General features: G+C 36.7%; 1 protein-coding gene across 1 annotated transcript in view; it reads right to left on the bottom strand.

The window, feature by feature from the left end:
• The window catches only part of Tbc1d5 (TBC1 domain family member 5), a 446,307-nt gene that overhangs the window by 408,323 nt on the left and 20,698 nt on the right, over window positions 1-17,286 (bottom strand). Inside the window, exon 2 of the mRNA XM_057794493.1 lies at window positions 4,044-4,106. The gene's annotated coding sequence lies outside the window, so the exon portion shown is untranslated. The remainder of the gene's footprint in view (window positions 1-4,043; window positions 4,107-17,286) is intronic.

Here is a 17,286-nt window from a genome sequence, read left to right as displayed (position 1 = left end):
TACAGGCTATCAGAACCCATCAGCAGGCAGTATAAAGGCTATCAGAGCCCATCAACAGGCAGTATACAGGCTATCAGAGCCCATCAACAGGCAGTATACAGGCTATCAGAACCCATCAACAGGCAGTATACAGGCTATCAGAACCCATCAGCAGGCAGTATACAGGCTATCAGAGCCCATCAACAGGCAGTATACAGGCTATCAGAGCCCATCAACAGGCAGTATACAGGCTATCAGAGCCCATCAACAGGCAGTATACAGGCTATCAGAGCCCATCAACAGGCAGTATACAGGCTATCAGAGCCCATCAACAGGCAGTATACAGGCTATCAGAACCCATCAACAGGCAGTATACAGGCTATCAGAGCCCATCAACAGGCAGTATACAGGCTATCAGAGCCCATCAACAGGCAGTATACAGGCTATCAGAGCCCAGGAAGGCTCCACTCAACAGTTGCCTATCCTGGCAAATAACGGCTTCAAAACTGTCTTAGATAAGATAACAAATTCACAGTCATCATAGCAATGGTAATATTTCGTATCACTAAGTGAACTAGGATTTCATGATATAATATTATCTGAATAATTACAACTTTGAATTACCCTACCCTGCTTGCTATGGCATTCACACCAACCCACACAAAAACTGTTGTTTAATTCATCTGTTTTCTAATGTATTTGGTGTACCTATTTAAGAACCAGGATGGAGATATCCCTGTTTGAAGATAGCAAATAGAGTTAGAGAAACCCTTTCCCATAAGCCTCATACAAACTGACACCTTTTTTTTCTCTCTGAGACTCCCAAGAGTTGTTTAAATAATTACATGTGATTTAAAAACTGTACTGAACTGGGCATGGTAGTGTATGTCTTTGATCCCAGCACTTAAGAGGCTAAGACAGGAGGATAAGAAATCCCAGGCCAGCCCGGGCTAGATAGTGCCCTGTCTCAAAAATAAGTAGCTGTGTTAGAAGCTGAAATGATTACTTTGTCCTGTTTATGAACATGTCAAAATGCTTGTGTCCTGTATTAAGGCTTGATTTAATAGTATGTGGCAATGTATGTAAAAAGCTAACCACTAATCATCCTTTTAAAAATATGTGTCTAGTCCTAACAATATTATAGTATTCTTATGGACAAATCATACTGGAACAAACAGAGCCCTGGGCATGCCTTGAGGTTAACTGTCAAAGATGTGATCTTTGTATTGATTATCTGACAGGTAAATACATAGGATCTCAGAGATACAAGTATGCAGTTTTGTTCAATTCTATGCATTAAAAATATCCTTCAGAAAATACAAGTAGTTCAAGTTATTTGTCTACCATTCAAAAAAGATAATTGGGTGTAACACAAACTGAACAAGCTAAAACTGTAATAAAATGTAACTAAATAATGTAGAACAATCTCCAGCTAAATACTGTATTATACTATCGCTCTCTATATAAAAATAATAGGTATAGAAAGGCCCCCTTGAGCTAACTGATTCCTAATCCCAATGCCCCCCACTTACGTTCAGCTATATGACAATAAAAAGCTACTTAACATCTCCAACTCTCTATTTCCTCATCCTTAAAGTAAAAAAAAGAAAGAAAGAAAGAAAGAAAGAAAGAAAGAAAGAAAGAAAGAAAGAAAGAAAGAAAGAAAGAAAGAAAATTACAATCACAGTGTTACTTCATTGGGAAAGTCACAAAATCTAACTAAAATATACTGGGTAGCATATGGTAAGAACTGAATAATACTATCTATATTAATATCTCTTTTCAAACACAAGCTCTTTGGTGGTTTTTTCAAGACAAGGTTTCTCTGTGCACCAACTCTAGCTGTCCTAGAACTTGTTCTGTAGACCAGGCTGGCCTCAAACACACAGAGATGCGCCTGCCTCTGCCTCACAAGTGCTGGGATCAAAGGCGTGTGCCACCACCACCAGCTCAAACACAAGTTCTTAAAATTATCTTACTGTCAGAATAAATTTCCAGATGCCTGTGCTTCAGTAATTATATATACATGTGTATCATCAAAGGAATGATTACTTGTACAATTCAGTTAGTATTCTATCAATAGGTGTTAATAATAATGTACCTTCAGCAGATTACCATGACTGCTAACACATACTTTATTCAGAAATGCAGAATGCAGTGATATTTCAATTGTATTTTCATAAATAAAGTTTGCCTGAAGATCAGAGAGTAAAACAGCCACATTGGTTAGCCTTGCACACCAGGCAGTGGTGACACACATCTTTAATCCCAGTAGTCACATTAATTTGTCACAGTAACCAGGAGTTCATGGTGCACATCTTTAATCCCAGCCCTAGAGAGGATTATAAAACGGGAGGAGACAGCTCTCAGGCACAGTCTCATTCTGAGATTCCATGAGGCAGGATCACGTTTCAGACTAAGATAGAGGTAAGAGCCAGTGTCTGGCTATTTTGCTTTTCTGACCTTCAGGTTGAACCCTAATATTTATCTCTGGGATTTTATTAATCATGCTACAGGGGAATGCAACATTTATCTTCAAAAGACCACACAAGTATATTAAAGAACATTTTAAAATGGAATTCCATATCTAACAGTATATGAAGCTCTTTTCTATAGAAAAGCCTGGTATACACACTTCTAAATACATGTTACATAAATCACTGAAGAACATTTTTCAAGACAAGCATAAAAAGATATTATTGCAGAATTTTAATTAAATATTAATATATGGAATCTTTTGAGGGAAGAGTTTGGATATATGTGCATAATCTACAGTTCTGTAATAGAACCTACCTAGAGGAGTCACAGTGTTCTCAACTTTAGGTACACAGGGCAGCTTCTTTCCAAGTGTGGAAACTCTGAAGAGCACAGTGAGGAAATGAAAACCACGCTGCAGACATGGCACGCCTTTGTTCAAGTAACGACCTACATACTCATACACTACTAAAGGAAAACTCTGGTAATCACCATTATGAAACAGGATCAGAAGAAGAAATGATATTCATTGTTTAATAACAGAAATCAATGTAACTTATTAGAATTATTTGTAAGATGAAGTAAATAAATGTCATTATGAGAGATAGAAAATTTATATAAGTATCTTGCTGTTTTCCAAATGTCCATATACTCAACTTTAAGCAAAGAAGGGATCCAAATATAAGTTGCAATTCAATTCTATGAACTTTGCAAAAAGTATTCCAGGGGTAAAACAGACTTCTCAGTAAAATTAAATAATTCCATCATTTGTTTCAACACAAGAAATGCAGACCTGACTTCAGAGAGACAAAAAATAATGTCAAGTTCCAGTTTTGTTTACATATGAAACACTATCATTAATCAGCAAGTGATTCACAATGACCACATACACAATACCCTGACACTTTATCACCTAAAAGGTAAAAGTTAATGCTAAATGATGAAACATAGCTAAAATCTCATCACTGACATAAATTACCAACAGAGTAAAAATAAAAAGAAGTTCATGGCACTGGAATGAATGTACTCTCTGCCTTAGAGCTAATACTTTAATTTTCAAGAACCACAAAGAAAAAAATCAAAACTAGTCAGTAACAATGCAGCGTCTAAAAGCAATAAACTCAAAATTAAGTTATAAATAATTTAAAACATGTCATGAAGATGTATTAATAATTCATCAGATAAATAATTTACTAAATAATCAAATAAATAAATAATGAAATACATAAATAAATCAGCAAATAAATAATTCTACAAAATAACCTAAACAATAAGCCACCCAAACAAATCACAACCTATAAAACTACAATGACTTTCTGGATTCTGATAGTTTTAAATAAGCAAATGTACACAGAATATATCAATCCTTGTTAGAATTAGAAATATTTTTCAATGCTATTGGAAAATTCCTCATCTTAATACATGACAACACATTTTCAATTTTTAAAAGCAACACGGGACTAGGCCTTATAAATTATTAAGATGATTATAATATCCACCTCTATATTTTGCATGTATCTTTAACATATTTTCCCTGAAACAAATGGACATGAAATATTCTTAAACTTCTTTTTCAAACGAATACTTACAGTATCACAGCGCTTCAACCTTTCTGCCGGTTTTCCTCTCTTCACCCAGCCATCAGAACCTTTCTGCAGTGGGACAACAAAAAGAAAAGCCTTAGTATGGACTGACGGCACTTCACTCACACATAATCCGTATCTATGAGTCCACAAAACAGTGGGAAGTGGACCGCAGCAGTGACAAACTGTGTCAAGTTTTAGAAATTCAGGCTCAAAGCTGAGCTTTCTCTATTGGAGCTGACACACAAGCTGTAACAATTTGCAGAATTTCAGATTATGACGACAAAACCTTACAAAGACAAAGCGACTGATTGACATCTAAAGTGTCCTTAAATTTGAGAACTTCAAAGTCTTGAAAAGTACACAATGAGATCACCTAACTGTTACAAACTGAATTTAGTCACAACCTAATTAGTATAAAGGGGTCAAACTACTAGGGAGACAAATATAGTCTTCACTGAACATTTTCTAACGTTTCTCACGTACTCCATATACAGCATTCTTGAAATCTTTCTGATTTGTCTATAAAACTTCAGGACTGTGTTGGATCTATGTTCTTCACTTAGGTAACACTGAAGATATAAACATTTTTAGAAACAGTACTAGAAAGAGTAAAATGGTGATAAAATGGTTTTAATTGTTCAGCTATCAAAAAGTTTTTCAAAATTCCAAAACATTCTGTCATATAATATATATACAGCTTTTAATGTTTTATATTTTTCCTTTAACACGATCAAAAATTTTCTGAAACAATATTTATTATTACAAAAATTACTTGAGCGCTGAAGAGACGGTTCAGTGGTTAAGAAGGGCACAGCTCTTCCAGAGGAATAGAACTTCATTCTCAGCACACAAACACCTACACAACCCCAACTCCAAGGACCCCTGGCCTTTTGAGGCACCCCCACTCACAGGCACATATACCCACACACAATTAAAAATAATTTAAAAACTATTAAAAGCACCTGTGATAGCTATCCTCGCTTGTCAAACTGGCTATATTTGAAATGAAATAAAAACCAAAAGGCAGGGTATACTGTGAGGAATTTCTTTTTCCTTAATTAAATCATTTGAAGTAGCAAGACCCACTTCTAATTCAGATCTTCTGAGGTGGGAAAACCCACTTTTAGTCTGGGCCACACCTTCTGCTGGCAGCCTATATGAAGAACATGGAAGAAGAAAGCTTGCTTGCTCTCTTTGCCTGCTTCTTCTCTTTCTCACTGGGGAGTCCATTCCTTCACTAGCAACTGAGCCTACTTCAGGATTATGGCATATGCCGAACATCAGCTGGTGAACTGGATTCTTGAACCTTCCGTTGGTAGAGAGTCATTGTTGGACTAGCTGGACCACAGCTTGTAAATTATTCTGATAAATCCCATATACGTGTGTGTGTGTGTGTGTAAATTTTGTTCTTGTAGAGAACCCTGACTAATGCAGAAGTCAAGAACAAAATTCAGTAAACACCAATCAGTTCCTAAAATTGGGTTGATAAGTATTTTTTGAACCCCAGTTGGTGGTGCGGGAGTTCTCTACTTCTCCACCAATGCAATAAGCCAAATCCAGTTGAATTAATAAGACCAGGTTTTAATAAACAGAACAAAGCAACACCAAGGTGATCTGGCAGGGGTGGGGAAAGAAATTCCATGGCAGGTCCAGGGTCTGGGTCTTAAATACTCTGTAGGCATGGTCTTGAACATCTCAGGGGGAGGAGCCAACCTCTTGGTAGGCGTTCTGAGGGGCAGGGTTTAGAGAGGGAAGAGGGTGGCTGAGGCAGAACTTCTACCTAAACAAGATATTTTCTGTATCATTTTAAATGTTTCCTTCTAAATACCAATTATTCTTCAGTCTGAAATCCGGTTCTCAGTTTTCAACAGACCTCACTTCCACCAGAACACAATGTGCTTTTTCTTATCTATGACCTAATAAACTAAAACAGTGACCTTAAAAACTAAGTCACACCCCTTTCAAAGAAAAAGAATAACAACAACCAAATAATAATTAAACAACCAAAGTCCAGAAGTGAATAATCAAAGGCTGATTCCAATATCCTCTTCTGACATCTGTGGGTACCATGCATGAATGCAAGTGGTAACAATACAAATATGCAGGCAAAACACCCATAAAATTAAAAAATGTTTTAAATTAAATGAAATATAATTAGTTCATTATTACTAAAGAATACAAGAGAGAAAAGAAAGCATATAGAATATTCAAATAGACAATGGTATAAATTTTTCCAGACTAATTAAAGATATATATGAATGGTCTGAGAGGGAAAAGAAGACAAGAAGTGATCTATAAAATATATGGGTAACTATCAGTTTCCAGATTATATTTGTTACAATTGCTCTACCAAACACACAGGCTGGCATTTTCTTTCCTGAATGTGCTCTAGAGGAAAAATAACAGGGTCAAGTGGACTTAGTAATGAAAGTTATTAAAGACAAAATTTCAAGAGTTAAAGGTTTCCTCTCACGGTGGGAATATCTTGTCCCTACTACAAAAACTATGCTATTTTATTAAATCAAAGTTAATTTTAGCATGCAACTTTATAAAGTAAAACATTATATGATGTTGGGAAGATAGTTCATGAAAAAAAACTTCTGACCATTAAAGCACGAAGACTTGAATTCAAATCCCTAGAATCACTTAAGAGCCAAACAAGCAGAACGCGTATCTGTGATCCCAGCACACCAACAGGAAGATGGAAGGTAAAGGCAGGAAAACCTCCAGAAGTCTGCTCATGCAGTCAGCAGACGGGAAAACCAATGACAGGCCATGCCTCTCATGAGGCCCTGGACCCAACTTTGTCTTCTGGCCATCACACACACTACAGCATATGTATGTTTCTGTTTTCTCATACAAATGTGTATACGATCACCTAACACATACTGTACAAATCAAACATTAAAACTGTATCCATCTAGTCTACAAGGAAAGTAGAAAAAGGCAAGATCTCCTGAGTAAATTGGGAGCTTGGGGATCATGGGAGAGAATGTACCATGAGCCTCACACATGCTGGGCAAAGCATTCTAGAACTGAGCTATATCCCCAGTCTGTTTTTATTTTTCTCTTATTTTCTTTCTTTTTTATTTTAGTTTTTAAAAATTTTTATTTAATTGGCCAGGCTAGCCTTCAACTTCTGAACCTCGTGCTTCCCCCACCCAAGTACCCAGAATTTCAGGGCTGAACCACCACCAGCTTAGGTTCTTCTCAAACATTCCAAGAAAGGTTTATTTTTCAATGGTTAATTCTTAAAATTTACTATATATTATTTACAGAATATCTGCTAACTTTATCTTCTCTTTTCTAAGCAATTAAGAACTAACACTAGTGTTAAGCTGTAAATATTAGCAAGAAAATCAAGTGGAAATAGTTCATGCCTTGTTCTCACCTAATTATAAAAATTATCTTAAAAGGTTATGTAACTTATTTTAAATTCTATATAGTTAAAATCATAACTATTCCTAATTATATATCTGAACTGAAATTATAATAAATTAAATATTCTGAATTTAAATATCATTATGAATTTTACAATTAAGTCATTCTTATAATTTATATGAAATCTTTTAACAAAAAATTAGATATAAAATCCTAAGACCTTTTTGTAAATAAAGTCATTAATTTTCAGTCATCCTTTGATTAGATTGACATTTATATGTAAAGATATATAGGTTATTATTTTTGGTTTTAAGTTCCTCCTAACAAGTATAAATAAAAATCATTAACTAAAGGTTATTTAAAGTTTTTCAATTTAAATTAGGCTTCCTAAACTTAGGATAATTTTTGGTAAATGCTTTTTATTTAAAAAGTATAAACTGCCATATAATTATAAATGCAATTTAAATCTGTTACTTAATTTGATATAATTTAAATTCAAAGAAATAAAGAATAGTTATTATAACTTTTAATTAGACTACATTTGAAATAGTTATTTTTATGTCACTTTAAGAAAAAGTGTGAATTTTTTTAAAAAAGATTGTTTTAAAAAATAAAAGAAAAAAGAAAAGGTAAGGTTATATACCATTTCCACTTCATTTTACTGTCAATGTTTTATTTTATGTTAAAATTAATCCTTGTGTTCTAAGAGATGGCACTGAACTCAATTTCACTACTCAATAACATTTGTAAATTTGCTATAGTCAAGTGAAGCTCATTAAAAAAATGCTAGTCAACAAGAGCTCTAGGCATAGTTTACAAATAAAGTTTCTAGAGTCCTAGGGAGACTGAATTTAACTTCCTGGATGGTTACTGATTGAACTATTATAATCAAAATATTTACAACAAAAATTAATATAAAAAATATCTAAGTAAAAGAAATATTTCACAGTCCACTGTAGAAACCATGCTTTCAATATTTCACTACACAAAAATCAGATAAACGATGTAGTTTAGCAATTCTGTATACAGGTTCTCATCTCTGTGAATAAACACAAATCTAATGGCTCATGTGACTCAGTGTGGTTCACTCACAACTCATTTATAAAAGCTACATCAATAAGAGAAAGACTCATCTGTTCAAAGAAAGCAGGACAATTCCTATACAGGAAGAAATGGGAAAATATAAATATGCTATACTAACTCTGGTATCAAATTTACTAATGAGCGTTTTCAGGTTGAAAAATTTAAGACTATTTTTAAATGCACATAATACCATTCTAATACCCATGTTTTCATCAATAAAAATTTTTACTAAGCACAATTCATATTATGTCTTCTAATTTAAATAAATACAAAAGACTATCTGTTCATCTCTGTACATTATAAAAGAATAAACAGGGGCAAAACTGAAGCCTGTTAACAACCTCTAGGACAGTGGTTTCCAACCTATGGATCACCTAAAGCCATCAGAAAACAAAGATATTTACATTACCATTCATAACAGTAGCAAAATTCCAGTGAAGAAATAACAATAAAAACAATTTTATGTGGGAGTCAGCAAAACATGAGGAACTGTAATAAAGGGTCGCAGCAGCATTAGGAAGGATGAGAACCACTACTCTTAGGATCACCTCAATACTAACCACTCCCCTAACTGGTAGGTAAGTTCATTTCTCATTTTTTATTTACACATACAACAATGTGTTTTATATTTTCAATGATCATAAATGGTATCACACTAAAAGTAATACTTTTAATTCAATAGTAGTTTTAAGATCTACTGGTACATCAATCTACTTCATCTTAATTATAAAGTACTGGGCCACATATCGCTATATTTTATTTATTCATTCCCCTACAGGCTCTCATTTTTCACTGTTACAGTGTTTAAACAAACATCCTTGAACAAGTGTGTGTGTGTGTGTGTGTGTGTGTGAGAGAGAGAGAGAGAGAGAGAGAGAGAGAGAGAGAGAGAGAGAGAGAGAGAGAGAGAGGAGTTTCTCTTAAGCAAGTAGAGCTTCTCATCTTAGGAGGCACATTTGCTAGTAATGATTTCTGTGGCTTGTCCTATAAGTTACACGTAGAAACTTTAGCAATAGCTCTGACTTCTATCTAGCAGATGTCAATAACACTTACCATGTATGACAATCAAAAATGTTTCCATATACTGCCAGATGTCCCTCAGCTGTAAAACAGCCCACTTGAGAATCATTGAGTGTTCCAAACACCCAAGAACTCAAAACAGAGACATCCCAGCATACCACCTCTCCAGCACTAAGAAGCCAGAAAAAAAACCAGAAGAATGAATAGTTGAGCATTGGCCTATGTTGAAAATCAAATTATAAAAGCATGATACCGAATTCTAAGATCTACTTCAATATTCTATACTAAGGAATCATTAAAAGTTTCTGGGGAAATGTATACAATGACCAAAGACACGTTTTAGAAAGATGAATCAAGCATCAATAAGAACAAACTGAAGGGAAACACAAACAAGGGAGGCCAATCTGGATCCAGAAATCCAGATGAAGTGCCTAGGCACAAAAACCATGCAACCAACCAATCTTGACATATTACTGTCTTACTAGCATAAGCAAGACAAGAGAGGGAAAGACTGTCTTTATTTTCTTATTCATTCCATTAGGAATACTTAGATAAAACTCTATTATAATATCCCTAGCACTACTAGTTTATGTAAGGATCAGATTGTCAAAGAGCACTGAGATTCTGAGTTAGAAAGTGACATGGAAAAAAGAGAGACATGTCTGGACAGAACGCTGGACTTCAAGACTAGTGGTTATTTCCATTTTAGAAGTGCTAAGAATTTTGTCTTAAGATTTTTATTTCTATGTAAAGTATTTTCATAAATACATTTCTCAAAGATTTTAAACTTATATTATGAAATCCAAGTGTTGAGTATTAAACTAAAATGACAAGCACATCTCTGAACCTAAGAACTAGAATATATCCAATATCTTCTACTTCTCACTTGTTCTTCACCAAATATATACTACCCCACAAACATATAGCTAATTAACACCATATTGAATTTTTCTTAACTCTATACTCTTACTTTTTCACTCACTCTATATATAATTAATATATTTAGCTGTTAATCTGTGTTGAATTTCCCATTTAATGTAATGAACAAGTCCACATTTTTCAGTTAAGAAATTTTTTTTCACCAAACACTTTGTTTTTAAAATAACAGATGTGAACATTCACGCCCAGAGTTCACTCAGTGCATTGCTATATAACATCAGTGTAGAGATCATATATTCTAGTGGAATTTACTACATTATTTGGCTAAATTGAAATAGCACTAAATTGCCTTTTAAAAATATCCATTTATACCCATTTATACTCTCAGCCTCAATCTTTTGGAAAACCTCCTTCGGCAAATGAAGAAGAGGAGGTGGAAAGAATATTATGAGCCAGAAGATAGCAAGATGGCTGCATATGCTGTCTTTTTGGGCAAAACTATCAACATTATCATCTTACAGTATCTGCTGTTAACAGTCCAGCATGAATTAGAAGTGAGCACACACAGATCTACCTCCTTTCTAACTATTCGATAGATACTAACAAATTTCAACAGTCCCCGTCTTTAGTTGTGTACCTAACTGGTGAGTTTATCAGACTCCAATGGGTTCCCAGTTCAAATAAGCCATAAATGTGGGAATCCTTTGTAAAGAGGAGAGGGGATTAACAGGTGTAGGAGAAAAACAAGAGGTCACAGGTAGGTGGTAAGAGTAACTAGAAGGGATTAAACACATGTATGAAATTATCACAAAACAAATATACTTAATGAAACCTTTTTAAAAAAGAATTTGTAAAACGCACTAACAAAACTTATAGACAGGAATTACAAATGCTCTTTACAGAGGACTGGACATCAGGAACTACAACAGCTACCGAACTTACACCATCCCATCTTTTGAGGACTTCTCTGGAAATGGGCTTCACTTTGGTCTCTACATATCAATTCCCTGTTTGATTTTCCTCAACATTTACCATTGTTTCGTGTATACGAGTGTTTTGCTTGCACATATGTAAATGTACCATGTATGTGTAGTGCCCAAGGAGGCTAAAAGAAGGTACTGGATCCCCTGAAGTTGGAGTCAGGCAGCTGTGAGCACATGGTGCTGGGAACTGAGCCGGCATCCTCTACAAGGACAGCAAGCATGCTTAACTGTTGAGACACCATGGAACATACTCCTTGTTTTGTTTTTGTTTGTTTGTTTGCTTGCTTTTTATGACCATGACTGATTGCCCCAGCTCTATTTTATGTATCTTTTTATACAAAAGCAACAAAGTACAACTTAGATCCTTAACATTTTAGGTCTTCAAATTACTGAAAATCAGTTCGATCCAATTTACCATAAAGGATAACCCATAATCCTAACAGTTATGTACTGAAAGTACAATGACCACATTTACAAAAATCTATAGACCTAACCAGAGAGCAGAGATATCACTAGAGAAAAACAAAAAACTAAGTATCCCAAATATATGACAACAAAGAAAATACATTAAAGAATGAAAAACAAAATTCAATTAAGAGAAACCTGATGGAGGAGGGTCATCTGTCTCTGTGTTACTTTCATTGGGTAATAAAGAAACTGCCTTGGCTTTTTGATAGGGCAGGATTTAGAAAGGTGGAGTAGATAGAACAGAATGCTGGGAGAAAGAAGCAGGGTCAGGCAGTTGCCATGATTCTCCAACTCGAGATGGATGTAGGCTAGAATCCTTTCCGGTAAGCCACCACCTCATGGTGCTACATAGATTATTAGAAATGGGTTATAACATAGGGTCATTTCAGGTTCCCTCTCCTCAGTTGCCTAAGGTACTAGCTGGGGACATCTCCCTGGACACCTGCGAAGCCCCTCTAGAGTCAAGTCTCTTGCCAATCCTAAGATGGCTCCCTTAATTAGGATATATACTTCACTGCTCCCATATTCACCCTTCCTTTATCCCAACCATCCCATTCCCCCAAGCTCCTCCCGTCCTCCCCTTCTCACTTTTCTCACCCCATTTCCCCTTACCCCTATTCCCCCCGCCCCCACGTTCCCAGTTTTTGCCCAGCAATCTTGTCTACTTCCCATATCCAGGCGGATGACTATAGCCATACTGATGAATATCTTGCATTATCACCTGAGAACCTTCATCTGGCGATGGTTGGAGATAGTGACAGAGACCCACATTGGAGCACCGGACTGAGCTCCCAAGGTCCAAATGAGGAGCAGAAGGAGGGAGAACATGAGCAAGGAAGTCAGGACCGCGAGGGGTGCACCCACCCACTGAGACAGTGGGGCTGATCTATTGGGAGCTCACCAAGGCCAGCTGGACTGGGACTGAATAAGCATGGGATAAAACCGGACTCTCTGAACATGGCGGACAATGAAGGCTGATGAGAAGCCAAGGACAATGGCACTAGGTTTCGATTCTACTTCAGGAACTAGCTTTGTGGGAGCCTAGCCTGTTTGGATGCTCATCTTCCTGGACCTGGATGGAGGGGGGAGGGCCTTGGTCTTCCCACAGGGCAGGGAATCCAGACTGCTCTTCAGACTCGAGAGGGAGGGGGAATGAAGTGGGAGGAGGGGGAGAGGAGTGGGGAGAGCGGAAGAGGAGTGGGGTTAGGGGAGAGGAGTGGGAGAGGAGGAGGGAAATGGGAGGCAGGGAGGAAGCGGAAATAAAAAATAAAAAAAAGATAAAAAATAATAATAATAATAATAATAAAAAAGAAATGGGTTAATCAAGATGTGAGAATTAGCTGGTAAGAGGTTAGAACTAATGGGCCAGGCAGTGTTTAAAAGAATACAGTTTCCGTGTTATTATTTCAGGGCATAAGCTAGCCTGGCGGCCTGGAGCCAAGCAGGACGAAAAGCAGGCCTGCTCGCCTCATCACTACAGAAACCTAACCATAATACCATACAAGTCAATGAATCCTATAACCAGTACTTAAAAAGTCAATAGTAAATACAGAACTAGTAGCTATGAGCTTATCTCTAGCTACCTATACCACCTCCCAGTTCTAAAGCAAGAGCCATTTCTAACCATTTTGACAAGCAATTGTTTTATGCTTCTATTGCTAATGCTCATAACAACAGTCTCTGCAGCCTATCCCAACTCTAAACTGTCTATACCAAAAGGTCTGCTCCTGGCTCTTTTCTGATAGCTCAGTGTTCTTGTCTTGCCCATTTTTCTCTGCTTCGCCCTTAAATGTGATCATTCTGTCAGGGTCCAGCCTCAACGGATTTGTACAATCTAGGGTAGAGGCATGTGGATTAGAAATGTTAGGCAAGATAGACAGAGATACAAAAGAAATACAGAGACTAGGATAGTATCAGGAGGGCAACTCAATGAATACTGAATACTGAATCCATCAAGGCTGGACCTGGATGAACAGTACAACAAAAATCACAAGTAACAAATGTATTATCACCAAAACTTCAAATTTTGAGTTTTTGAAAGGACGGCATAACACATTACTTTAAAAATGAGAAAAGGTCAGGATAGCCCACAAAACGGGAAAGTATTTTATTTATTTTTAAAGGTCATACCACTATAAACATTTTGATTTATTAAAATAATTTTTAATATATAACTTTTTATTATTCTAGCAATTTAGTTTTATTTAACTTTTTTCATTTATTTTATATACCGACAAGTTTCTTCTCCCTCTTCTCTTCCCATTCTCTCCCACACTTTCCTTCCACTTCCCATCTACCCCTGCCCCCATCCTCTCTTCCTCCATCACCATTCAGTAAAGTGCAGGCCTCCCATGGGCTTGCACAAAGCATGACACATCAAGCTGAGGCAGGATGGTACTCCAATCCCTCCATCAAGGGTAGGCAATGAAATCTAGCATGGGGAGTTAAGTTCTCAAAAGCCAGCTAAGCTCAAAAACTGGACCTGATTTCACTAAGAGCCTTACAAACAGGCCAACTTACACAACCGTCACACACATGCAGAGGGCCTAAGTCCTATGCAGGCTCCCCAACTGTTGGTCCAGAGTCTATGTGCTCCCATGAGCTCAGGTCAGCTGTCTCTATGGGTTCCCCAGAACCCTTGAAACCTTGACACCCCAGGCTCTTACAATCCTTCTTCCCTTTCTTCAGGACTCCCAGAGCTTAACCCAGTGCTTGGCTTTGGATCTCTGCATCTGCTTCCATCAGTTACTAGATAAAGGCTCTCTGATGACAATTAGGGTAGTCACCAATCTGATTACAGTAGATAGTTTAGGCACCCTCTCCACTTTTGCTAGGAGTCTTAGCTGGAGTCATCATTATGGATTACTGGTTGTTTCCCTGGCACTAGGTTTCTCCCTACCACCAAATGCCCTGCCCCCATCAAGACCTCTCTTCCACCATTCTTCCCTCTCGGTCCCACCCCAACCTGCCTCCAGGACCCAGTCCTGCTCAAGTTCCCATCCTCCCATCCCGTCCCCCAGTTTACCCAGAATATCTCTTTTATTTCCTCTTCCAAGGGAAATCCCTTCTAGTTACCTAGCCTCTCTGGGGTTGTGGATTGTGGTTTGGTTATTCTATACTTTATAAATTCTATAATATTCACTTATGAGTATGTACCATGTTTGTCTTTCTGGGTCTGGGTTACCTCACTCAGAATGATTTTTTTTCTAGTTCTGTAATGGCATTTCATTTGTATTTTAATAAACAAAGCTTGCCTGAAGATGAGAGAGTAAAATAACCCCATACAGACCAGGCAGTGGTAATACACACCTTTAATCCCAATATTCACACTAGTTGCCATAGAAACTGGGTGGTGCATGCCTTCAATCCCAGCAGGGCACGCCTTTAATCCCAGAACTAGAAAGGATTCTAAAACTGGAGGAGACAGCTCTCTCTCTCTCTCTCTCTCTCTCTCTCTCTCTCTCTCTCTCTCTCTCTCTCTCTCTCTCTCTCTCTCTCTCTGTGTCTAATTCTGAGATCCCTGGAGGCAGGATTACCATTTTAGACTGAGGTATAAGTAAAAGCCAGTGGCTGGCTGTTTTGTTTTTCAGACCTTCAGGTTGAACCCTAATTTCTCTGAATTTTTATTAAACATGCTTCATAGTTCCATCCACTTGCCTGCAAATTTCATGATGTTACTGTTTTGTATACCTGAGTAATACTCCATTGTGTAGATATACCACATTATTTTATCCATTCTTCAGTTGAGGGGCATCTAGGCTGTTTCCAGGTTCTGGCTATTATGAACAATGCTACTATGAACACAGCTGAGCTAATGTCTTTGTGGTATGGTTGAGCATCCTTTGGGTATATGCCCAGAAGAGATATAGCTGGGTCTTTAGGTAGATTGATTCCCAAATTTCTGGGAAACCGCCATACCAATTTCCAAGTGGCTGTACAAGTTTTCACTCCTATGAGCTGTGAAGGAGTTTTCCCCTTACTCCACATCCTCTCCAACACAAACTGTCATCAGTGCTTTTAATCTTAGCCAGGGAAAGTGTTTTTAAACCATGGATAAAATAAGAAAATTATATATAGACTATATAAAAATTTTTAAAATTCAACAATGGGAAGACAATCCAATTAAAACTTGATAACAGATTTAAATAGACAAATATCTGTGGAAAATATACAAGTAATAACACATGAAAAAATGTTTAACATCTTCAGAAATACAAATGAAAATGGGGAGGAATAAAGTCAGAAAATGGCCAAGGAGTACCAAGTTCTCTCTGTCCACATAAATATCCAAAAAGCATTAGCAACAGGAACTAACAAATCAAACTTGTAAAAGTACAGAAGAGTAAAAATTAAATAATTATGCAACATTGAAGCAAGAAAAAGAAACTCTAATACTACAAAGGCTGTGTGCTAATTTTATAGGCCCGAGACACACCCTCCAACACCCTCTCACACACAGAAAAGAGAGCCTTAGACCATATTTCTTGGTCTCTGGTTCAAACTATTGTGTTGATTCTAATTTATGTAGGAGCTCATTTCTGTTTTACCTAAGACTCAATTTTGAAAAGGAGTGGTCATCTTAAAAAACATGGCAAGCACAGCTATATATGCATGGAACAAAGTATTACTATACAAAGACATACTACAATACTTAAATCCTCAGAAGTTTAAGCTGAGAATTTCTCTCAAGAGTACAAAGGAGAATTCACAAGACAATGTGTATACCCACACAAAGATATGTGAGCAGAGGAAACTTTAGGTAACTCTACGATTTCACCCTGAAATGATCCTTACCTCTAGTCACAGAGTAAGTCTCATGTGATTTCCTCTACCCAGAGGCATTCCGTAAAGAGTAGAAGAAAATTATTCCCTTCCTTGCATTTTCTTTCACTTTTTGCATTTAAGGTAAATACTTCATCGAAATACTAAATGAACATTAGCTAAGAGAATTTATTGTCCATACATAAGAAATACAGTCTGAAGGCAGAGACTGCTTGTTCATTTCCTGGCTATCCAGACTAAAAATAATCACACTGAAACTATATTAATTGCAAGACTATTTGGCCAATAGCTTAAGCATATTTCTAGCTAGCTCTTATATCTTAAATTAACCCATTTCTATTATTTTATATTTTACTATGAGGCTCATGGTTTAAAGGTAAGGTTCTGGCTGGTGGCTATATGACATATCCTCAACTCTGTCTACTTTTCTCCTTTATCTCTACTTGGAATTCCCGCCTTGCTCTATTCTGTCCTGCTATAGGCCCAAAGCAGCTTCTTTATTAACCAATGGCAATAAAACATAATCACAGCATACATAGGGGAATCCAATATCACCTGACTTTGAAATTAATGATTTAAGAAAAATCAATAAGAAAAAAAGCAAATCTTGAAAAAGACACTATGAGGCCAGGCTTGGTTGTGCACACACT

This window comes from Chionomys nivalis, chromosome 19, assembly GCF_950005125.1.
Source record: "Chionomys nivalis chromosome 19, mChiNiv1.1, whole genome shotgun sequence".
NCBI lineage: Eukaryota > Metazoa > Chordata > Mammalia > Rodentia > Cricetidae > Chionomys > Chionomys nivalis.
This window is presented reverse-complemented; position numbering and strand designations above follow the sequence as displayed.